The 24,186-nt window shown below is 49.6% G+C and overlaps 1 protein-coding gene across 1 annotated transcript in view; it reads left to right on the forward strand.

Moving 5' to 3' along the window:
• The first annotated feature begins 1,119 nt into the window (after positions 1-1,119).
• The window catches only part of LOC8050417 (cytochrome P450 3A29), a 51,349-nt gene continuing 28,282 nt past the window's right edge, over positions 1,120-24,186 (forward strand). Inside the window, exon 1 of the mRNA XM_029984661.4 lies at positions 1,120-1,312. The gene's annotated coding sequence lies outside the window, so the exon portion shown is untranslated. The remainder of the gene's footprint in view (positions 1,313-24,186) is intronic.

The following is a 24,186-nucleotide window of genomic DNA, read 5'->3' on the forward strand; positions in this document are numbered from 1 at the left end:
ACTCTCCAGGTTGATCACAGTGACAGATGGGTCTGTGTCCATCTACATCTGAAGAGGCTTGTTACAAATATTCACAGGTACTGTGATGGGTATCGGGTACCTTGAGTCGATTAAATAAAAGGGAGTTTCGTCTCCGGAGTCCTGTGTGTTGACATGGTTGGTGGGTGTTGTTTATCCGTTCTTCTTTGATCTTCACCTGCAAGTGAAGAAAGAACTTTTGTGGTACAGTTATAATTACTGTAAATAAAAGACAACAAACTCTGAAATCACAGCCGCTATTTTGGGACGTTACATGACATTCTGCCATGCTGGTCATACGTAGTCTAGAATAATTAACACTCGTAGTACCGAGCATAAACGTTGAGCAACGCACCTTTTATTGATCGAAATATAAATAATCCCAATGGTGTCTACATATAAACGAAATAGTAAAACGTTTACTTTTTTTTTTTTTCTCGACCACAACACTGCGCCGCACATACTGCACCGAAAAAAAGAGGAGACTGGCTCGATTGCAGAATTCTCGGGACCCGATTTGTTTAACAGACAGAAGGGAATCGTTTTGTTTAGAACAACATGAAGAATACTGTTAATTCTTTCCATTTTGCAGAGCAACAGATGACACGGACGACACAGAAAAAACAAAAAACAAAGAAAAACATGTGCGAGGAAAGGGAAAGGGAGATTATCAAATTATCGTTGTCGCCGAGTCCCACCAGTGGAATCTATATAGAAGACAAAACTGACACTCGTCAAGAAAAGCAAAACAGGATACAAAATACAACACAATTAATCGTGAAAGCATTTGATAAGTGGTTCGAGCAGAACATCGGGTGCTCGCTCACACCTTCTTGTCCTGTTATAATGTTATCGCTACTTCCCAAGTTGCTTTTAACTTGGATATGGATGGAAACGTATACCATTTCCGATCGCGTATATTGTGCTACCGGTGGCAGAACCATAAGGAATCACCGCGCCGCGTCCGAAAGGAAGCGATTACGCCGTACCGCTATGGCGCGCGCGATGTGAACAAATCCGGCATCCTCACATTCCGCATATCACGTGACATTCCCGTGCTGCTCAGTGGCGCCCCCTATTGTTGTTCCCGCCGCGAATACCAGTTTGGCGTACTAAAAGCACGAAGCGTTGACGACTGAGCGGCGAAGGTCGGGCAATCGCGGAGATGTTTACCCTGGAAGGAAACAGGTCTAGTCTTGGGCGGCTCGTGCGCTTCATAATGAACGCCTGTGCAGCTGTGTGAGCGGGTCGGATTTTCAGTCTCCGAGTGACAGCTTGGTGCGGATCGGAAGTGGTGAGTTTTTATGCAGGTGTAATTCTTTCTCATATGGTATTCATTAGAGAGTTTTAGAATAGCGTAAAGACCCTTGGGTCAGAATTGCGTACAACGGACGCTAGCTGTCGACGTAACGTTACGGAGCGCGTTGAACGCGCACTTTTAGTATAGCGAAAGGCAAACGCATACGTAACCAGACTTGGACGTAGTTCAACTACTCTACTCAAACTACTGTAGTTTAACTACTTGTTTGAGTAACTTGGTAACTTTCAATTACAATTTGATTTGGGTAATTAGTAGTTTAATTTAACTACTTTTTTCAGGTAACTTCTACTCAAATTACTAACTACTTTCGAAATTATATAGTGCTAATTTTGCCCATCACGGAAGTTTGAGCGCAGAAATGAATAAGACGCTGACAGATAAAGAGGCATTCCCTAAAATGGGGCCCCCTTGTTCGGGAAGGCGTCCTTGGGTCAAGGTGGCGACGAGCAGCAATACATAACACCGGCACGCACTAATGCAGGAAGAGATGCTTAACAAGCCTTGGTCGGGTATTGACCTAATCCGGTAATGCACGCAGGCGCCGCGTTTCCAGCTGCAACCGTGAAAGACGGGAACACTCCGAGAGTTGTTGTCTGTCTTTAGAGAGTTCTGACTCAAGCGGTAGGTTCCACGGGAGGCGCCACTGGAATGACCTCGCAGCTAGGCGCCTGTTCCCATGGTCGCCTTGTCGTCAGCGCAAACGCCTTTGCAAACCCGGACTCCCCCGCGCAGAAACCCTGGCACGGATAATCCGTTCATGGAAGCACGTTCCCGCTTCCAGCTGCAACTGTATACGAGCGACGATGCTTGTTCACGTAATCCTTCGTGTCCTTCCGACCATCCACGCCCAGGGAGACCTCCTCTTTGTTAAAAACGATTTACTTGTCAGGCGTGTCAGGCGTGTCAGAATATTGTAGTCGCCGGCGAGGATTGCGAGTTACCCTTGGAAGATCCTTTTGTTGAACCCGGCGTCAGCGGCGAAGTATACTTCGGTTCATCTTCTATTAGACCAAAACATTTCTTTTTTCAGTAGCGTAGCACTAGCACTACAACGGGACGCGCAGTCGTCCGGATGATCTCATCGTCGTGGCGCGAGACTTGAACTCTTGACGGTCTGGTGCACTCGCTCAGCGTACTCTCAGAACGACCTCGGAATAAAGAGGGGCCAGTCATAACAATCTCAACTTGACGAAGAAACAAAAAAAAGGAGGAAAGTTTGTTATAAAAGACCCTCTACCCGAGGCAAACCTCACATGTTTCGACATGGACACCTAAGATGCCGACACTCGCTTACTCGACCCTGCACAGCCTGTTTCTCAAATTCAACGCTGCCGTTCCATTCAGTGCCACGGTGGAACGTCTATTCAGCTTCTGGGGACGTTTTTAAAAGGAAAAGGGGAAAACTCTCCTATTAAGAACTTTGAAAGTCAATTGCTTCTGCGAGCGAATAAACTATTTTGGCGAAGTCGCAAGCTATAAATAGACTGCATTTATTTTAAGCTCGCAGGGTTTTTCATTGATCAAAACTGCTGCTCATTTTGCTACCACAAAAATATAAAAAGTAACTTCAAAAGTAACTTGAAAGTAACTCGCTACTTTTTAGAGTAGTTAGTAGTTTACTCAATTACTATTACAAATGCGTAATTTCTACTCTACTCCAATTACTTTTGGCGTCGGTACTCAGTAACTTAACTACCTTTTTTGAGTAATTTGTACATGTCTGTACGTAACGATACGTAAAGACACTTGCAGCGCCATCTAGATGTGCTCCTGCGAACTGCTTCAAACAATCCAAGGCGGGTATTCGGTCAAGCCAATTTAACACCGCGAATATCCTCGCCTTGATACGAAGTGCGTGAATTTCTTTCCAGTTGCCGGTTCTAAACGTGTTTTGCCTTTTCTTTCTCTTTTTTTTTTTTTTTTTTAGGGCTGTGCGTTTAGCAGTTTGATTTATGGTTCGCTCCAGTGTGTTGTGGGATCCCTACTATCTTATGTTTGCCTCGTCATTTGCTTGGAAGTATGCAAGCAATAAGTCGCACCGCTCGCGTACCGACCGCACGGTAAACACCTTTTTGGCTTCGACGGCGACGCCGCGTTCTTGGCTATCGACACCTATCTTTGTGGACGCTCGAAAGGGTCCGTCGCGTTGATTTCTTTGAAAAAGTTGTGGGTTGCCTGTCAATACCGCCCGATCAAGCCGAGTTCCACTTGCTCCGAGGAAGTCACACGGGGAAGCGCTACTATTTGGAAAAGGTTTAATCTGTACTTAAGTTCAGAGTCCGATGAAGAGGAGGGCCGAGGCCGGGTCCGGGTCTTCTGTATGAGGCCTTGCGCGGCACCGGCTCTTTCAAGGGGTGTCCAAACAGGACACTACAAAACGCACGACTCCGACAAATCGTGAAAATTAAAGCGGACGCGCCCGCTTCAAGCCCGCTTCAATTTTCACGATTTGTCGGAGTCGTGCGTTTTGTAGTGTCCTGTTTGGACACCCCTTCATCCGTCTCCAGCTCCGAACCCGCGTGTCCTCGCCCGCCACGAGCCTCGCCCTTTTTCTTTTCTTGTTTCTCTTTCTTCCACAAGGTTGCGGTCATCTTCAATGGTGAAGCGAACCCGTACAACGCGCGTAGCACCTCCACTGGTTTGCCCCACCGCCGCCATTTTCCAAACTGGAGGAGTCTCGCGCTTTCTCGTGCGCGACGAGAGCAACGAGAATGGCACGCAGGGGACCGCTACCTACGCTCGCAAAAGTCGATAGCGAGCGTACGTATAGACGCTTTGCAGCAGCTGTGCATGGACTCAGCCAAAACCGACCTTCAGTTTTTCTTTCCTCTTATTCCGTTTATTTCACTTCGTCATTACCATAGCAGGCCAGGTTATTGCCATATCAGATTCAACCGTGTCCTTTTCTAAAGCATCGGCCTTTGTAGAGGATCATCAACTACCGTTTCAGTTGCTCGGCATCTCGGTAAGACAAGAGAAGGTCAGCAATGGCGGCTGTATTTTGGCGCGAGTGTAAAGCGTTTATACGCATAGCTCGCTGCAGTACGTACGCATGGCTCATGCGCAGTGTGGAGGACGCAGCGTTAACGCTAACGTAAGGGGCTTGGGTTTGCTATTATACGCAATACTAAAACTCTCTATTGTCCGCGCTCGTTTAGCAGTCTCGGTTTGCTGATTCTAGTGACGCCAAAAACCAAAAAGAATTGCACGAGATGTGGAACACGGTAAAAAAAAGTTCCATGCCATTTCTTTTTTTTTTTTCTTAAGCGAACGGTGTGTGTATTTTGTAGTAAAGTAATAGAAAATATGGTCTAAACGAAACCATATTTCGGATTAAACGGGTGGTGCAACGGCGTTTTAACTTTTATTATATACTGCTTAGAGGTGTTTTCATAGTTTACTTAAAAGGCATTAGTTTTGTTTTCTCCGCACATTAGCTTTTTCTTCTTTTTTTTTTCTTGAAACTTTCTGTGGCAATGAAGTTAACGGTATGGATGCCCGTGAGCTCGTACAACTTGAGCGCGATGAAATTTGTGCAAGCGCACTCTTAAATCCTCAAATGCGACAAGAAGTTGACCCTGAGTACGGGGTTCGGCCATTCCCGCCAAGTCAGGAAAGATACAGGAGCTGCTAACTGCTGTTAACCGCATGCTCAACGAGGCATTGATCGTCACGATCTCAAATCGAGAGCTCACGCGGAGCTCACGCCTAACCTATGAGCGCATTTGATTATCTTCATCAAGAGTTTATCTCCATGACTATTGTACGTCAGCACTGCGATTTCTATGACTTACGTCGTCGGGTTTTGTCATGGAAAGGCTAGCAGAAGAGTCCGCTTTTAAAGGAGCTGTGCAACGATTTTAACGTTGAAAGAATTGGCATCTTCTGCTTTTGATATTATTCACCTTGTCACAAATGACAGAAAACACACCTCCTTTCATCGAAATGTTGCGATTCCGATGCGTAATAGCGAGGCAAAACTTAGAATATTCCCCAACCTGCAGCCGCGAGCGGCGGCCATGAGAAACACGCGGCATGACGTCAATGGGGAATTTTGTAGAAAGATAGCAAATTGTGCGAATACCTGCTGGATAAAAGGTAACTTTTCTATAAATCTTGTCGTTCCAACGTATAGACGCTTTACACACGCGCCAGGATACAGCCGCCATTGCTGACCTTCTCTTGTTTTACCGAGATACCGAGCCACTGAAATTGGTGTGGACGACCCTCCACAAAGGCTAATGCTGGGGAGAAAGACAGAATTAAATCTAGGATGGCAATGACCTAGCCTGTTATGGTAATAATGTAGTGAAGTAAACGTAATAAGAGGAAACTAAAACTGAAGGTCAGTTAATTATGGCGGCGCCCATGCACAGCTGCTGCAAAGCGTCTATATATAAATGCGTCAAAAACTTGGCATCATCAACAAAACTTTTATTATACGGAGTTTTAGTGGCGCCATCTATCCTGTCCACAAAACCGTCAGCTCATCTGCTACCGCGAACAGCCGGAAGAAGCCGGAGGGGGAGGGGGACTGGGCCGGACGGGTATGGCTGGACCCGGATGAAACTTTTCTCCTTTCACCATATTATTCGCGCGGCGCCCGCCAGCACGTGGTCACGCGGTCGCGAGCGGATGAGTTCTCGCTGCTCACTGATGGCTCTAAAGAGAGAACTTTACCAGAACCCCGCGCCTACCTCATCAGCGTCACTGCGAACGTGACCCGGAAGACGATGTACGAGTTGAGAAGCGGCAAAAACCTGGATCTTTTTCATTTTTTTTTAAAATAAAAAATAGGGTATCCAGGCAAAATCTGTTTTTTGTAACTCACTTCAGAAGTGTCAGGCATCAATTTCCACAATTATTTAAGCAAAGCCCTGAAATTGTTGCACAGCTCCTTTAAGTGTGATGGCATTTAAAAGCGAACCCCGCCCCCGTCTTTTTCCGCATGATAAACTGCCGAGAGTCAAAACCAGTAATAATTGAAAGCGAGCGTGTTGGTTAATAGATACGAAGACTTGAAAGCATAAATCATCGAGGACGGGGACGGAAACAGGAATTCTTTCATTTAGCAACAACAACATACAATGGCACAAAATATAAAATATAAAACCGCCCACCTAAGGTTTCAACGCTCTGGAAGAAGGAAAGGAGAAGATTGTTGAAAAGGAAAGAGAATTTTCTATAAATCTAAAGGCTTAAAAAGTTCTGGCGTTAAGATCAGCTCTCATTAGTCTAGTTATCGCTGGTGCAAAAAATTCGATTTCTGTCATTGTCAGTGATAATGAAGGTGCAGAAATAATGTTGTTGACTGTCCCAAAGTGAAATGGGCAATAAATTTAAAAGTTTAAAAAGCACTAGCGTCACGATGAGGTATCAGTAATCTAGACATACATGGTGTTAGGAATTCGAGCTCTGTTTTTGTCAGTGATAATGAAGGTAAATAAATGTTGTTGTTGGGGGTGGGGACAGTCCATATGGCGGATGATTCAATGATTTATCTCCCACATTTTTTTGCCCGCCCAGTATTCTAGTGTCAGAGAAATAAAGAGTACAGTCATCACAAGTGCGGCTGTCAATGACGATTGGGTGAAAAGACTCATTTGAAGCCTTTGATGCTTCCAAGTTTTGTTCTTTTAGTCGATGGTTGACGGATCTCCCAGTTTGTCCGATATGCTGACTTCCGCAGCTTAGTGGAATTGAATAGACCTTTCTTTCTTCGCACTCTACGAACTTATTGGCATGTCTTACATTGCAGCCTCTGGGACTGTCGCTCCCATTAACCTCTTTACACATCTGTTTTAGTCGCATACTACAGGAAAAAACGACCATGTGTCGAACTTGGACGCGATAGATGTTAAACGGTTCGCGGAATTGTGCATGTGGGGAATCACAGCGAAACGGCCTTTCTTTTTGACAACAACTTGCGGAAGTTTAGGGCTGAGAATGTATCTTTCAAAGGTGGAACGATATAGGAAAGCAAGACTGTGCTCAAAACCACATGCTTGCTTTCTCAATTTTTCGGCCCCCGAAGAAGGAAGTGACATACTATCGGGTTCAAATGAAATGCGAACAGCGGAGCGCGTGGCCGTCGGTACATGCTGCGCCTCCTGGTGGCCTCTTGAAACTTAAAGTCTCCCGTAAGCTGAGGGGCGTCCCTACAAGAAGGTGGGGCGGGGGGGGGGGGGGGGGGAGCTTTGACGAGATGTACTAGATGCACATAACATAAACCCCACTGCTGACTCTGCCCACGCTGTACCTGCAACCCTCAAATTGCTAATCTCCGAATGTCACAACCCTGAAAACGAGCAATTTTATTGCAAGATAGGATTTTGATTTCACTAATGCTGTGGCTGTGGTGGAGGGTCTCAGACAATGTGCGAAAATCAGTGGGTGGGGGGGGGGGGTCCGAGACTCCTTGAGACCCGCCATACTTTAAAGGGGTACTCCACCGATTTTTGAGCTACCTCAACTAACTATATTTTCTTACTCCCCGGCCTTTACACTTTCTGGTATGCTATTTAGTATCGTGAAATTCATAATAGTTATTGCGAAATCGGCAAAGGAAAATGATGCAAAAACAAACATTCAAATATGCCCGCCCTTTTCAGGGCCGTGACGTCAGCGGAAGGTAAGCTTGCCAGTCGGGCGAGCAGTCTAAAAAATAGAATATGCCAATCATTTGTTCTGTGCTGGAGCGCGGGGACTGGAGCGAGCTTCCAAAGCATCCATTTGACACCATGAAACTGCTTCCAATCAGTTGGGAACAAATTCTACAGTCCAAAGAGTGAACCCCTGCACTTCCACTGACGTCACTTTTTCATTGTTGCCATTAGAGACTTTCAGTTTGAAAAACACGGTGAGGACCAAAATGGTTAATTCAATAACTTCGTGAAAAAAAAAAAATTATTTTGACCTAATATTTGGGATACTATTTTGGCGATGTTGTTTGGCGAGTATAGCAAAATTTCAAGCCAATCGGGGACCATGAATAAATCGGCGGAGTACCCCTTTAAGCCCTGCTTGAAACTGATAAAGCTGCGGATTGGAGAGTAGGGCGCTGCGAGGGTGTGCGTCCTACTCTGATGTGTTTTACCCTTGCCCAGAACAACCGTAGCTTGAACGCTGCGCCGGTGGTGCGCTTTGAGTTCCTTCAGAGACACTCTCGTTTGCTCGGCATACTGCGCCTCCTGGTGACCTGGAGCGGTGAGGAAGCTCACCACTCGCAGCATGACCAGGCTGCTCTCACGCGCGCCTGGTGCGCGCGTCATTGGAGCATTATTGCAGCGTCATGTTCCCTGATTTTTCTTAGTACCCGTTGTCATTTTCTTGTGAAGAGTATAGCCGAAACTGTGCGAAATACGAGACAATAGCAATATGGGACCCAGGACGGCTGCTGATGCCTAAGTGAAGTCAAATACCTGGCAAACTTGTATGTATCAGCTTCCAGCGCTCGCCCTGTCCCCCCCCCCCCCCCGTTCCCCCCCCCCCCCCCCCCCCCCCCCCAAGTTCTTGTGTCTCGTGTGTGGCACCGGAATGGCCAAAATGCAGATCCGTCAGCTCCCGCATTCACCAAATATCTTAACTAAATGCTGTAATTTTGTCATTGTCCTTTTGCACGCATCCAGGGTCTCGTCCAGCGCACTCATTAAATTATCACCCTGTGTGTCAGAAGTGTGAAATATAAGTTAAATCAGTTCGTTCGTGTACGGAAAATGTGTGGAGCTTGTTTGACGTCAGTAATCATAACCACGCAGACGTTCTAGTGAAGGACCTAGAGCGCATGGCTCCTACAAAATGGTGAAACAGCATGAACGGGAAATGACATGTTTATTGCCAGGGAGCATTTGTGCGAACAGTAATAATAAACAACGGAACACGAATGCTGCAAGTGGCAAAGGCTGACGCCTCAGGAAGCGCCGCAGCAGCAGCTGTCTGGGCCGACTTGCTTTCGTTGTTGTATTTCACTAGCTGGACAGAGGGATCATGCCGCTTGACTGGCCACCTTAGGCAGCCGACATGAACGGTATAAACAACGTCTGGGGTGAGGCGGGGGGGGGGGGGGGGGGGTGGGGGGGGGGCAATGAAGAAGGCCTTCTCCCACCAGCTTCTGCGGAGTGGATCGGCGGACGTCTTGTGGTCGGTAGTCGAGGCTGAGTGGGAGCGGCTGCGAGCTCGGACTTGGTTTTCCGCCTGATGGAAGGTATATCTCGACGGATGTCTGCCGTTGTAGACGCTGAAGGCGACTTCACTTAATTGGCTCCTCACCAAGACGAGCTCGTGAAATACAACAACGAAAGCAAACCGGCCCAGATAGCTACCGCTGCGGCGCGGCTTGAGGCGTCAGCCTTTGCCGTTTGCAGCATTCGTGTTTCCTTGTTGTTCAATATTTCTGTTTGCACAAATCCTCCCGGGTAATAAACATGTCATTTCTCGCCCACGTTGTTTCACTATTTTGCAGGAGCCATGCGCTCTAAATCTTTCACGAGGACGTCCGCGTGGTTCTGAAAACTGATGTTAATCAAGCTCCAGAGATCTTTCGTGCACGAACGAACAGATTTAACTTCTGTTACACACTTCTCACACACATGGGGTGTTAATTTATTGAGTGTGCTGAACGAAAGCCCGGCTGCCTACAAAATGTCAATGACGAAGTTACTGCATTTCGTTAAAATGTTTGGTGAATACGGGAGCTGACGGACCTGCATTTTCGCAATCCCAGATCGACACCCGAGACACAAGAACTAGGGGGACACAATGATGTATCAGGTGGGAGCTGATGCATGGAAGTTTGCAAATCAATTGACTTCACTTAGGTGTCAGTAGCCTCCCTGGGTCCCCTCTTGCTATTCTGTTTCGAATTTCGCACAGTTTCTGCTATACGATTCACAACGACATGACAACGGATATTGAGAAAAGAGAGAAAAAAATGCGCTAGTAAGGAGAGAGCATGACGCTGCGGTCATGTTTCATGCATTTGTTTCATGGATGCGCGCGCGCAAGCAGCCTGCTCCTGCTGCGAGTGGCGTTCTCTCTCGCATGGCTCATGTCGAGCCAACAAAGTGGCTGTGACGAAACTTCCAGTCCACCACTGGCCGGGGGTTTCCCCAGGAATTGGAATCAGAGGGGAAGGGTGGAATTGGGGGGGGGGGGGGGAGGAGGGTGAGTGGGGGGGGGGGGCAATCAGAATAGAGGAGTAGTTGCGAATTAAGGGGGTGTCTTCAGAAAAACAAGGGGGGGGGGGGGTTACACCCCCTCTAGGGGGTGTATCGGGAAATCAATGACACTGGCACAGAGTTGAAGCTTGGGTTGTTCTGGCAGAGGGTGAGACGAATCGAAGTAGGACACACACCCTCGCTGCACCATACTCTCCAATCAGCGGTTTTATGAGTTTCAAGAGGCCTCCAGGAGGCGCAGCATGTACCGAAGGCCACGCGCTCCGCTGTTTTCAATTTATTTGAACCCAGTAGTACACAGTAAAACGCCGGGTACGGTAGCTTGTAGCAGTCACTGAACGCGGTTGACGCGGTGAGTTGTAGTGCTTCGGCGTTCTGTGAGCGCGGTAACATTATTTGTTAGGATGTCAGCACGCCGTGCTTGCAAACATGTATACTCGGGGACAACTTTCTGTGGCACTTCAGAAGTAGTGAAGAGTGTGCGCGCACAGCTTTGATCGGCGCTTGAGAAAGTTGAGATACGCGAGCGCCCATGCGCCCATTGCTTTGACTGCAAAGCCACAGAAAGTTGTCCGCGAGTATAGCGAGAAGTTTGAGTATCGCCGCCTGGTGGAATTTTTCACAACCCAGAGTGAGGATACTTCAGCTTCCTCTGCTTATACAAGTACGTTCAATGCAAAGCTTTTATGGACTCTGAAAATTAAAATATAATCGCGTGAGTAGCACGTGCACTACCCATAGTGAGGATAACAGAAGCACCGCTTCCGAGCTTTTCACCGCGAATGGGGAGAGGTGTTGCGAGCAGAAAATCGAATGCTTGCCACTTGTTCAGGACGCCGTGCAATGGCACCGGATGAATGGATGGATGGACGGATGCGGCTGAGCCCTTTGGATCGGGTGGTAGCTTATGCCACCTAGCCATTTTGTTTTACCATTTAAGCTTAGAATATTTAAATGTGAAATCTATATTCACTCCGCACTGCAAAGAAAGTGGGGCTATAAAACCCCCTTGCCATCAGTTAATAAGAAAATACCTAGTTTTCCCTCGCTTTCTGCCACCATTCACTTAATCTTTGCTTGGTAATCTCTAGTCTTGAAATCCACTCTCCCTTCACTGTCTCTAAAACCCAATGACTTTATTAAATCTATGTTGTCTTCGGTAGGCATAGGGTGAAGCCCTTTACAGTAGATTATCAAGTGCTCAGCCGTCTCGTCCTCCTCTCCACAAGCAGCGCACACTGTATCCATTTCCTGGTGCCTCGCTCTGTATGTTCTGGTTCGCAGAACACCCGTCCTTGCCTCAAACAACAAAGAGCTTCCCCTAGAATTGTCATAAATGCTTTCTTTGGCAATAACTGTTTTGTTTAATCTATAGCTTTTCAAAGCCGTCTTTGTCTGCATTCCGGTACCATGCGCGTGCTGCCACCGCGCGGCACGCGTTGGTACCACGTGGAGGATTTAGAAGTGTGTCCCGCATGAGCACGGGGAGCGCGAGACGCTCTCGTACCTCGCGCGCTCGTGCGCAACACTACACTGTTAGCAAGTCCCGTGTATTTGGCGAATATTTTGGGGTGAAAAACACGCTATTTACACAAATTACCATAAATTTACACGATGAGTCACGGATAATTTGAGCAGAAATCATGCGAGGTTGTAAAAAACGTGTTTTGGTTCGGTCATACACGCATAACCGTGTAGCCGACCTCGATAACACGCATCGCCCCCGGCGACGACCGCGGCATTGCCGGCTATCGAAGCACCGGAATGCTTGGGGACACACTTAGAAAGGATCGTCGAGACAAATGCAGCGGAAAGAAACATGTCTCGGAGACAGATATGCACCAAAAGCAATTGCGCCATGTCGCAGGACGTTGGCGAAACCCGCCCTTACCATGCTCGCCGCCATCTTCTGGTCGATGGCAATGCGGCTTCCCTCATGTCGCGCATGTTTGTATTTAGTTTAGGGGTCCTGATAACAGTTTCTTGGACACCACAAATAAAGTTATGGGTCTAATTATTCGTTCCAAACAGTTAAAATGGGTATAAAAAGCGTGTCCTCGATGTGAACACGTGACATTGCAGCTGGTTTCGTTTTTGCTTCAACCTTCAACTGCAAGCGATCTGGCCACGGCGCAAGCGCAACGCCGATGTACGCTGGAAGCAAGCGCCGGTTGGCTTTCGTTGTTTTTGTTTGACCGGAGAAAATCTGGCAAGTACGCATGGCGCCGCTACTGTTTTGGTTTGACGGGACGCGAGAAGCTTCGCATAGAGCTTCGGAGTTTGCGAGCACACAGTGAAGACGTGACCGGAGAAGTGCCCCTGTGATGTTCCTGGAAGACGGAAAGTAGCATTCGTAATCGTCGTGTGTGCTTTGAAAGCGAAGGGAGTCACAGGGTCCACGAGTTCGCAACCACAAGCCAAGGTTCACGACAGCGCGGCGTTGACTTCGGCGATCTCGTTCTGTTTGGTGCAACCCGGCGATGCGGAGAAGAGCTGAAACATTCGTCGTGTGTGGTGCGGTGCTTTGTATTCCGGGTCTGTTTGAACCACGCTTTTAACACGGAGCGCAAATTGTTTGTTGCTTGGTGGAGGTTCAACGGGTACAGTCCCGTCGTCGTCAGCTGATCCGGTCCAGCTGGTCCGGGAGGACGCAGCGAGCGTTTTTAAAAGTAAATCTTCCCTCGTTCCGTTTCAAACTGTGGAAGTATCCCGACACATACCGTGAGTAAGAAGCAGCGGGCGTTTTCAACAAAATTACGTTGTTTTAATTGAATAATGAACTCCGGATTGTAGTCTTAAATCTGCCGTTTTTTATGCTTCGTGTTGGACTGCGTTTGCATAGCGACGCACACCGCTCGAGTAGATGATTCGGTCCTGCAACGAGTTTGTTGCGCCAATCATGCGGCGTGAATAAATTAGGGCAAGGTTTCCTACCTGCCCACAGATGCATGTACTGAGACCATTTTTTATGTTGTGAACGTAGTGCTCTTTTTTTATTTTGCAAGACGCGTTGGTGCGTTTATTATGGTACAATCACTTGAGAGTTGAGAAATTGGAGAGCGAGCAAGCTTTCTCAACTTTCTCTTTCTCTCTGGCACTGCCCTGTTTCAGTTTCAGTAGGCATATCTACTAGCAGGTACAAACTGCTCTAAAGCAGGTAAAAAACGGAAAGCGGTGCGGACTCCGTGTTTCGCGCTTTTCGCAAGGTGACAGGGTAAATGCTTTTGTGAGATATGCGGAATATGCATGCGATTTTGTTATGCCCGTCGTTTGCGTCTCTCCAGCAAAACGAATAAGATGATCTACTACAAAGGCGCAATCACAAGCCAAGATTTAAGATAGCAGCCGTTTGCTTCGGTGATCCGTGTAGCTGCATTTTACCCTGCTCTCTGCAACACCGTGTCATGACGAAGAGCTGGAATGGTCACGGTTTGTGCTGGCCTCCCGGTTGACAGAAACCCGCGTCGCCCGCATCGGCACCGAGAGCGCTTGGGCTGTTGATGCTCAAGCCTTTCATCCGCGGCTTGTCGCCAGCTCATCCTGCTGCTCAACGGTGAGGAAGCGGCGAGAGTAACCTCGGAAGTGAATGTAAATCCTCGTTCATTCAGTTATCCGGTGTCAAAGTGTGGAATATGTCCAACGTGTACTGAGGGCGGGAACTACGAGCGTTTTGCCTTGCTTTTATAACCGAAACCAGACCAACGAGATAACTGCTTTGCGTGCTCTAAAATGACGGAAGCAATAAGTTTCAACAGGTCGAGTACGTCACCGGGGATGTAGGCGAGACGGTGCACACTGTTTAAACGCTTGCAGTATCCACGAGTGGTACCAGGAAAGCGACGCGACGTCAACAGAGAAGGAGCTCGCGATTCAGCATAATGCACTGCTACGGGCCCGTGTATCTTCAAAGTTCGGGGTGGTGGCAGTATAAAAAAAAAGACGCATCAGCGCCCCACACCAGTGTTCACGAATAACACCGGTCACAAACTCCCGAGCCCCATCGCTCTTCTCGACACCGACACGACATACGACAACAAACTGCATCAAAACGCCCCAAAAGTGAAGGCGTCTGCTCCCGTACTGCAACTGCTGCAACTAGCGGAAGTAAAGTTTTGGGCGGATGTCCGGATGTCCTTCACAAAAATATATAAAAAATGCTTTGCGCAAGGATCATTTTCATTTATTATTGTATACGTAATGACAAAATCCCAATAATTTGTTTTCCTATCTGATTCAAGCTAGTCGGACTGCTCATAACACTGGTCAAGCAAGAAAATAACAAAAATTTGAACTTTTTCATGACCGGTTTAAGATTTATTGTTAACATATCGTTATTTATTGCAACGGACTAACATTATAGATTTTGCCTCCATACTTTTTAAATGCAAACAGTTCTAACACACGGCTGTCCATTGCGCCGTGTTTTGCGTATTCTTCTATAAATCTGTAATGGTCAGCGACCAAAGAGCTCACCCGCACATGTCAAGCTTATATGCGCCGCGGGGAAAATGGGTATCGAGTCGGAAGTGTCGGGCGTAGTGTCGGTTGTTGTGTTTGTGTACATGTTGGTGCTGTGTAGCTGTGTGCTGTGTTGCCTGCGTTGCATGTAGGGTTGCTGTGTATCTTATACAATCTTGTGCGCAACAAAGACGAGGACAAAAGCAGAGAAGAGGACACAACAAGGCGCCTTGTTGTGTCCTCTTCTCTGCTTTGTCCTCGTCTTTGTTGCGCACAAGATTGTATAAGATGTCAAACCAACTCGCCCAAACAACCACTCTTCGTGCTGTGTAGTCGTGGTCGTTCGCAGTGTTAACAGACTCGTCTTTTTTTTTAAAACAGGCTGCTAGAAATCTCGATAGGTGGCGCAAGTTACCGCCCGATTCTAAATAGTTTGCTCAAGTTATTTATCCATGTAAGTTCGGCATTCGTTTTTTTTTTTTTTTGTTTAGCGGCTTGTTGAAGCTACTGACGCCGCCGACCGCCGACAACGCACGTACGTACCTTTGCAAGTAGCTACGTCCGCCGCTTGGAGACTTTACTGTGTATAAAAGACATCGAACGAGAACTAACGCGCCCTGTGTGCTTTCAATTCGGCTGAAAGGCGCGGCTCGCTGGGCTCGTCTCGCCTGTTCTCGGCCGCTGGCCGCCATGTTTCATAAGGAACACGCTCGAAACGGTTTTGCGGAAGGCAGACATGGTGTAGCGTGTTAAGTTTACACAGCACCTCATGTGTAGACGAAAAACACAGATGGCCTCGTGTAGAACGAACACGTTTCGACGTGTCCGCTATGGGACAACGGTTTACACGTCTGGGCGTGTTATTTTTGCTAACAGTGTACAGTGCACAACAAATACGGAGGAGACGCTTCACGCCACGCCCCTCAGGCTGCAATGACACTGGCGTTCGAATCGCAACCACGAAATGGATCCGATCGTTTTCATCATCATCTGCGCGTGAATTTGTAATGCATCTTTAGGCAACCGCTTTCGCAACCGCTTTGCAGATGCGGTTGACTCCAACGTTAGTTGAGTCGCCAGTGTGAATGCGGCGTTAGAGCAGAAATGCACCGGAATCCTGGCAACAGCGCCCCTTTTTAGTCATAAAGCGGCGGCACGTGGAACTACTCAAGAACGCGCAGCGCTCAGTAAACCTACCCCTATAGCCACCATATAAATACTGGGTTCAATCCCCACCCTTGCCCGTTTTGATCTGGGTGAGCATCGTACAGGCGTGCGGTCGTGTATCATCAATACTGCGTGGTGCAAGTGGAAGGGAAAGACAAGGAACACAAGAGAGTGTCCACGAAACCGCTTTCAATCCCTGGCTCCAGCTAACCGAAAATTGGGTTGGAGGGTTCTGAGAATGAAGCAATTTGCTCATTCGGAGGGAGATGAAAGACACGCTTTTGAGCGAGCTTGGGATCCAAAGTGATGCCACAATAGGCACACAAGAGGCTTTTGGGGCGGCCAATCTAGGCCAGTCCAACTAAATAAACAGCAGGACGTATAGTTGCCTTGGCCGGGGGAGTGTTCACTCTCACTTGAAAGCGTGCTCGCGCATTGTTATACCAGAACCCTCTGCACCGGCAATTCCCGTAAATGGTTCATTGTGTCGGCGTCACGCGCCTTCCGCGCGGAGGGCCACCGAGCCTGCGACACAGAGACCCAGACAGTCGACCCAAATTCGCCCGGCTTTTACTTTCCCATTGCACCTCCATGGAGCCCCCAAAATCAGGCCCCCCGGTTTACGTGACCCGGGCGGGATTCCGAGGCGAGAGGAGCAGGGCGTCGGGTTACGTCTCACAGAGGAGAAGTCCCTCTTGCAAGAGAGACGACTCCGGGACGCCGTACGAAGCGGACGCGACGACCGTTCTTCCTTCCGACATAATATAACCTTGTGTAAACTATTGTAACCTCAGTTAATAAGCGTCTTGTTAATTTTAAATCAGCCCCAGTCTACGCCTTAAACTTACGGTCAGTGCTAGAATTAATATGCATTTACTTGAGCTCTCGTTCACAATTTACCATCTGTAACGGCGTTAAGTTTGATATTCAACAGATAGCCTATGGCGTCCCACAAAGATCCATCCTAGGACCATTTTTGTTTCTTGTTTATATTAATGATATTGTAGATATCTCGAATTTTGCGGACATGATATTATTTGCAGACGACTCCAATGTTTTCTTTTCCCACAAAGACCTCAGACATCTCGAAAGCGTATCAAATGATTGGTTAAATAAACTGTCCGCGTGGCCAGTGACAAACGAGATTGAATAGATCGATCTCACCAGGCAGTTTGACTACGCCACCGCTGCCGCAGTGCATCGAGGGAACTTTAGTCTTTTTGCGGGTGCGACAACCTCGCTGGAGCACTGCGCGTGTAAAGCACGAGCAGGCACGAGCCCTCGCGTGCACGCCCGTCTGCCTCCTGAGAACTAAACTTATGGCGGCGTCACGCATGCGCCGAACGCTTTGTGAGATCGGTCTATTGCAGGGGTGGCCAAACCCCGGCTCGCGAGCCGCAAGTGGCTCTTTGCTGGTCCAAGTGCGGCTCGCGGATTCCTTTGTAAGGAGACTTTGTAAGGAGAGTTTACCAGGGAGCCGCGAGCCGCACTTTAACGAGCGAAGAGCCGCATGCGGCTCGCTAGCCGCAGCTTGGTCACCCCTGCTCTAGACGAAAAGTATTTGCAAGATACCGAAATACTACTAAAAATTTTTGAAATACATTATCTTTAGTAGAGTATTTAAAAGAGGCACAACTCTGATGTATATACACTGTCCGACACTGTTAGCGTAACCACAGCATTGGCACTTTCCTGCGAGGGGTTTCCGTGCCAAAGGAGTAAAGTGCATATCCAAAATCAAGAGAGACGTCAAGAACTACGCATTTAAACTGGATCAGTACCTACCTGTGCACGCAGAGGTTCAAAATAAAGCCAAGTAATCAGTGCGATTTGCAATTATTAACGTTCGTTTGGTTAACTGTGCTGTTCAGGGCCGACCTTAGGGGTGGGCGCCCCGGGCGGTCGCTCAGGGCGCCCCCCCTTTTGAGCTTTTTTTTCTGATTTATTTCAACATGGCGCCCGACAGGACACTATATGGTCGATCGCCGTTCGTTTTTGGAATGCGGTTCTCGTCTGACGAAATGCTCGTGTTGGGCCATACCAGCGTTATTAGATTAGCTCAGTTACGGAACTGCTCATAGACGCTGCATGCACGAACAGTACCCATCTTCACTCACCACGACTCGCGTCCCGTCGTTCGACGTGCCAGACGGCTGCTTTAGTAACTACAGTGTATTCTATGGAATTCATACGTTTTGAAGCACGGCGTCTAGATGGCGCTTCTCCGTACTCTATGGAACACACAGTTCGCAAATAAAAATCTAGATGGTGCTTCGAACGACGGGAGGCGGATTGAAGTGAGTGAGGGCGGTACCCCCTTCCGCGTGAGTTCCACAACGGAGGTAATCGAGTCACCTTGGGCCATACTCACATGTTTACTAACAGCGTGATGTCGATAGCTAGGGCCCTATAAAAAGGGAGGGTGGGAGGGGCGCCACGGTCGGAGTTTGCCCAGTGCGCTTACGCCGACTCAGTAAGGAAAATAGACCGATAAAACACCTTCGAATTCGAAAAAAAATAAACGTCGAAAAAAACGGAACCCTAGATAATGTGGGGATTGTGATCCCTCGGCATTCTGTCGCGTCAGCGCTTTCGCGCACCGTGGCGGCCGCGCTGACGTAGCGAGAGGTGGCGCTGCTTACCACTGCGAGTGGCTTTCTCCTCTCCCCTTTTGCGGCGATTTTCGTTACGAACCCCAGCAGAAAGGAGATCGACGTGTCGCTCCTTGATTGGCCCCTTTGCCCCCGCGGTTATCTAAAACCAGCGGACAGCAGGATCTTGGTCTCTTCTTCCTGGGATTTCGGCGGCGGCGACAGCGGGGAACCGCGCGGTGCACCAGTGAGCGTTTACCCCGTCCTTTGTACCTCTGTGAACGACCGTTCGGCCGTGGGTGATCTCCACACCGACGGCGTTCACCGGCTGATAGCCGCTGTCTTCTTGTTATTTGTTTTGTATTGTAAATAAACAGAGTTTATCACCGTGACCAACGTGACTGGTGTCTGTTTGCGCTCAACGAGCAGCATGCCACGCGAGTACGAACCCGCTTTGCGGTAGAGCGTCTCGCCGCGAACGTGGTACTCCCAGAGGCAGTGTCCCCAAGGAGAACATGCATTTTGGCGCCCAACGTGGGGCTGACGAGCAGAATCCTGGTACGTCTGTGCATGGCGACTGCTGCCGAGTGACGAGTCCTCGCGCAACCAGGGTTTACCGTGACGATGCAGACCGACGTCTCGGATCAGCTCACGCTGGCGACCGCGGCCGATGCATTCGCTTGGTCTTCACTTCAACGGGAAGCCGAAATGCCAACCCTCCAACGAGAAGCGCCCTACGGCGCACCCCTGGAGCCGAGCGTGGTTCCGACGCTATTGCGGACGCGGACGTACTCGAGGACGTACTCGACCGGCTAAAGGCCGCCGGAATGACCCTGAAACCCGAAAAGACTCAAATAGCCAAAACTCGCATCGCCCTGCTCGGGTTTGAACTCGATCGCGGGCGCATTGTGCCACATTCCGACAGACTACAGGCAATCCTGGAGTTTCCTGCGCCAACCGACGTAAACTCCCTCCGCCACTACCTGGGAATGGTAACTTTTATCGCCAATTTATCCCAAACTGCGTGACGCTTCAAGCGCCACTGACACGTCTATTACGAAAGTTCGTGAGTTGGAGCTGGGGTCCCGAGCAGGAAGCGGCCTTTCGCCGGACCTCCCGAGCGCTCGCGGACGCAGCTGAACTCAAGCTACTCGACTTAAACAAGCCCTTTCTGATCCAAACAGATGCCAGCAATGTGGCTTGGGCGCGGTCCTGCTCCAACAGCACGAAGGTGTACTCCGACCGGTGGCTTTCGCCAGCCGCTCGTTGACGCCAGCTTAAAAGAATTACAGCACATGCGAACAAGAGCGCTTGGCCATCCTCTTTGCACTCCGGCGCTTCGACGTTTATGTCGACGGGACCACTTTCGTGATCGAAACAGATCACCAAAGCCTAATATGGCTCTCCCGACTCCGCGAACCCGCGGGTCGCTTGGCAAGATGGGCTTTGATGCTGCAAAAATACGTCTACGTCGTGGGGTACTGGAAAGGCAGCCCAAGCGTGGTGGCGGACGCATTGTCACGAGCCCCCGTAGACTGCACACAGATTTCCGCAAAGACCCGGGCCGAGCCAACGACACTCACAGTGCCAGGCGAAGCCGTGACTCAGTCTCAAAGGGAGGCGGCAGATCTGACCACCCCGGACGAGACGATCAACCACCTAGACGCAGTGAGCGCAGTGGGGATCGTGTTCAGCAAAGGAGAGCTTCTGAAAGCCCAGCAGAATGATCTGTTTTGTCGAAAGGTGATCAACGGACTCGCGGAAGAGTCGGACGCCGTGGAGGCGGGCGGTGCGACCGCCGGGCGCAACACTACTGGTACTGTAGTAGGCGCCGAGTGCCGGGACGTATCTGGTATTGGTGCGGGCACGGATGATTCATATCTGCTGAGCAATGACGGGCTTTTGCTGAGGTACATACCCTCCGACAATGACTCCGACGAGGCGTTCAAGGTAGTGGTATCCCGCAGTCTGAGAAACGCAATTTTGCGCTACTATCACGACTCGCACTTGGCCGGACACGCGAGCGGCTCCAAGACTTACTCAAAGTTATGTCGCATCGCCACCTGGCCGGGCATAAAACGGGACGTTTTCCGTTATGCCCGCACGTGCCACTCGTGCCAAAGCTTCAAACCGAGAGCCGGCAAACCGCCGGGCCTAATGCAACCGATTCCGAGCCATCAATCATGGTCTCTGGCAGCTTGCGACGTGGTTGGCCCTCTACCAAGGAGCCCAAAAGGACACCAGTATCTGCTGATTGTAACTGACCACTTCAGCAAAGGGACGGAAATTTTCCCACTCCGTACGCTGACAGCCCGAGCGATCACGGAGAAGCTCATGGAGGTTTTCACCCATTTTGGGTTCCTCGAAGCTCTTTTGACAGATGATCGAGCGAGCTAATTCGTCGGGAAGGTATTCGTGGACGCTTGCAAGGCCCTTGGCATAAAGCACAAAAGACCACGCCGTACCACCCGCAGTCGAACATCACAGAGCGATGTAACAGAAACATCAAACCAATGCTTGCCGCCTTCGCGGACAGGCACCGTGACTGGGACGCATATATCCCCGAGATCGGGTTCGCACTTCGGACCACTCTCAACCGTTCGACGGGCTTCACCCCGCTTTCCTCACATTCGGGAGAGAGCTTCCGAATCCCATGGGCCGTGTCCTAGGGGCGAGCGCCGGAGTGGACAACGCCCAGCCGACGCAAAAGGACCACGCGCGGCAGCTACAAACTCGGATGACGGAAGACTTCTCAGAGGCGCGTCGCAATCTCGGGGTAGCGCGAACTAAGCAAAAAGCTCAGTACGACCGCTCGCATCGAGATCCGCGCTACAAAGTGGGCGATCTTGTCCTCAGACGGAACCATGTTCTGAGTGATGCCAGCAAAAGCTTCTCGGTCGCATTGGCTCCGAAGTGGTGTGGCCCGTACCGAGTGCAAGAAATTCTCTCCCCACTCGTGTACAAGCCGACAAACTTGCAATCAAGAAAAGTCGATGGGCCGGCACATGTGTGCGATTCGAAACCCTACCATGAGAGGGAAAACGGGGCCAACAAGCAAACTTAGGGTGCCTCAATGTCCTTGCAGAGCGCACATGAAGGCACCCTAAGCAAACTCAGCCCCCACAAAAACATGCACACGCAGCGCGAGACGACGCCAGCAGCGAGCGAGAGGCGCCCCGCTACAATCTGCGTAGACGGAGGAACGGGAATTGTAGTAGACCGTTTTTCTCCTCCGCTACGGTATCCGCGAAGAAAACGACGGAGCTGCGCATGCGCGCCGCCAGCCTTGTCTGCATAGTTCAAGGTCTTGTAGCGGATTACGGAGCGCTATCCGGGTGCTTAGCGGGCTGCGGAAACGGTCTACTACAATTCCCTAGTATCCGAAGCTTTCGTAGAGGCAGCCCCAGTAAGTGGCGAAATGTCCCATTAAGGGAAGTGCAAAGCACAATGCACCTGCTGCCTTCGCGCACGCGCCAGACACCATTGTTTACTGGCAAGCAGTGACCTAGATAAGTCACCTCAGCGTTCGCTCTCGGATCAACCCGTAGGGGAATCCCCTAAACAACGGCTTCCAAGGGAAAGGGTAGGGGTAACGACCATTGGTCAGTTTATGGCACCTACGCTCACGTGTGCAATACGTCAACGCAGAGCGCGTTGCGAGCGTCGTCACAAGCGGTCGGAGACCAAGTGGTCATTCTACCGCAGTACGTCCCGCACCTACGAAGAGCACCTCCAGCCTTTGCTTCTCGCCGTTCGGGAGCTGCTGTCTCCTGGCTACGGCAGTTCAGCGGCGTCCATGGGCCACAGCTGTGCGGGACTCGTCAGGCAGCCCCGCTACCCCAGCCGGCCGCGGGCCAAACCAGTAACCCGTCGTTTTCGTGGGCCGTCGGGATCGACATCCGGCCAGGGACTGCCCGCTCATCATCTTGGGGACCCGCGCCGATGTCGGAAACCTCGCCGACCAGGGACCAGCTGTTCCCGTTCGTCTCGTGACAAGTGCCAAGGACCCTAGGGACCTGGCGCAGTTCGCCCAACAGGTCTCGCAGGGCATGCACTACATCGGCAGCCGAGGAATAATCCACCGGGACCTGGCCGCCCGGAACGTACTCGTCGGCGATCACGGCTGCTGCAAGCAGGGTCGCCAGGTATTTTTTAGCTCAAACCGCCAAAAGCCTGACGGTGTAGCCCAAAAGTAGCCAAATGCAAGAAATTTATGTAGCCCAAGAGTAGAAATATTCTGCAGCGCTCGAATGTCCGTGCTCAATTCGAAGGCACTGCTTCGGCCTATCTAGGGCTTAGGAGCAGCTTGCAAGATCTACGCCATCTTGAAATATATTGAACGTTTTATTTCAAACACAAAAGTACAAACATTTTTCATACGCGTTTTTGCAGTCAAAATAGTTATGAAGCACTCGCTCGTGCCAGGTTTCCTGGCCTCATACATGATTTCCGTGTTAAAACGAGCAAAAACTTCTTCAGTAGGGTTGGTGTCCTTACAAAACTCGTTCTCCCCAAGAAAAGTAAACTTTACATAGATGACGTTTTGAAGAGATGGAAGGGACATGTTTTTTCTTAGGCGTGACTTTGTGAAAGACACGTGACTGGATACTCTCGCCACGGCGGCATTCGACATGGGCAAAGTCGGGAGCGGGATGGCAAGCTCGGAAAGCAACGGAAACAGGGCTGCTCCTGCGCATTGATCTTGGCCTTGTTCAGAATATTCATTTTTCCGAATCTGTTGTCTTTTGTTATGGCTAATTTTGCTTTAAGAAACTTCCGTGTTTCGTGGAAAGTCCTCCTTTGTTATATTCGGTACAGCACGCGTTATCGGACGTCATCAAAGTCTGCAGGATGTCTTGAGTTTTCATTTTTTTTTTCACTTTTTCTCGGATGAGGTGCTTCCTGTAGGGGGATGGTGGGGAAACTCGAGGAAATAAGAGACGCCAGTAGGAAGCGGAAAGATCTTAGGAACATAAAATAAGCCACAATTAATACAAAAGCGATGTCGTCGGAGCTAAATCTATAGGTCACGGTAGCTCACTTGAGCTAATAGGCTCTAGCTTGACGCCCACGAATCTTCACGCAAATAATCCCTGAAAGCGGGAATCCATAACGGGTAAACTGTCGCTTTGTGTCAACGCCCAAGTGTCTTTTGTACATCTACTCTACACCAAGCAAAAAAAAAAAAAAAAAAAAGTGCCGCTTTGAAATAGCCCAAAAACAGCCACCTGGCCAACCACCAAATTTCGACGCCAAACGCATGACAAAGTCGCCCAATTTGGCTATTAATAGCCCAACCTGGCAACCCTGGCTGCAAGGTCCCCGACTTCGGACTCTACGGGAGCATTAAGGCTAGCCCACATGGTGCGCTTTTCTCCGCGTCTGCGTCGCGTCTGCGCCTGCGCTTTGACGTCACTTCCGGCGCCGGGACGAAACGCAGCGTTTTTTGGCGCAT

The sequence above is a fragment of the Ixodes scapularis genome, unplaced genomic scaffold (genome assembly GCF_016920785.2).
Source record: "Ixodes scapularis isolate PalLabHiFi unplaced genomic scaffold, ASM1692078v2 PGA_scaffold3__209_contigs__length_174095766, whole genome shotgun sequence".
NCBI lineage: Eukaryota > Metazoa > Arthropoda > Arachnida > Ixodida > Ixodidae > Ixodes > Ixodes scapularis.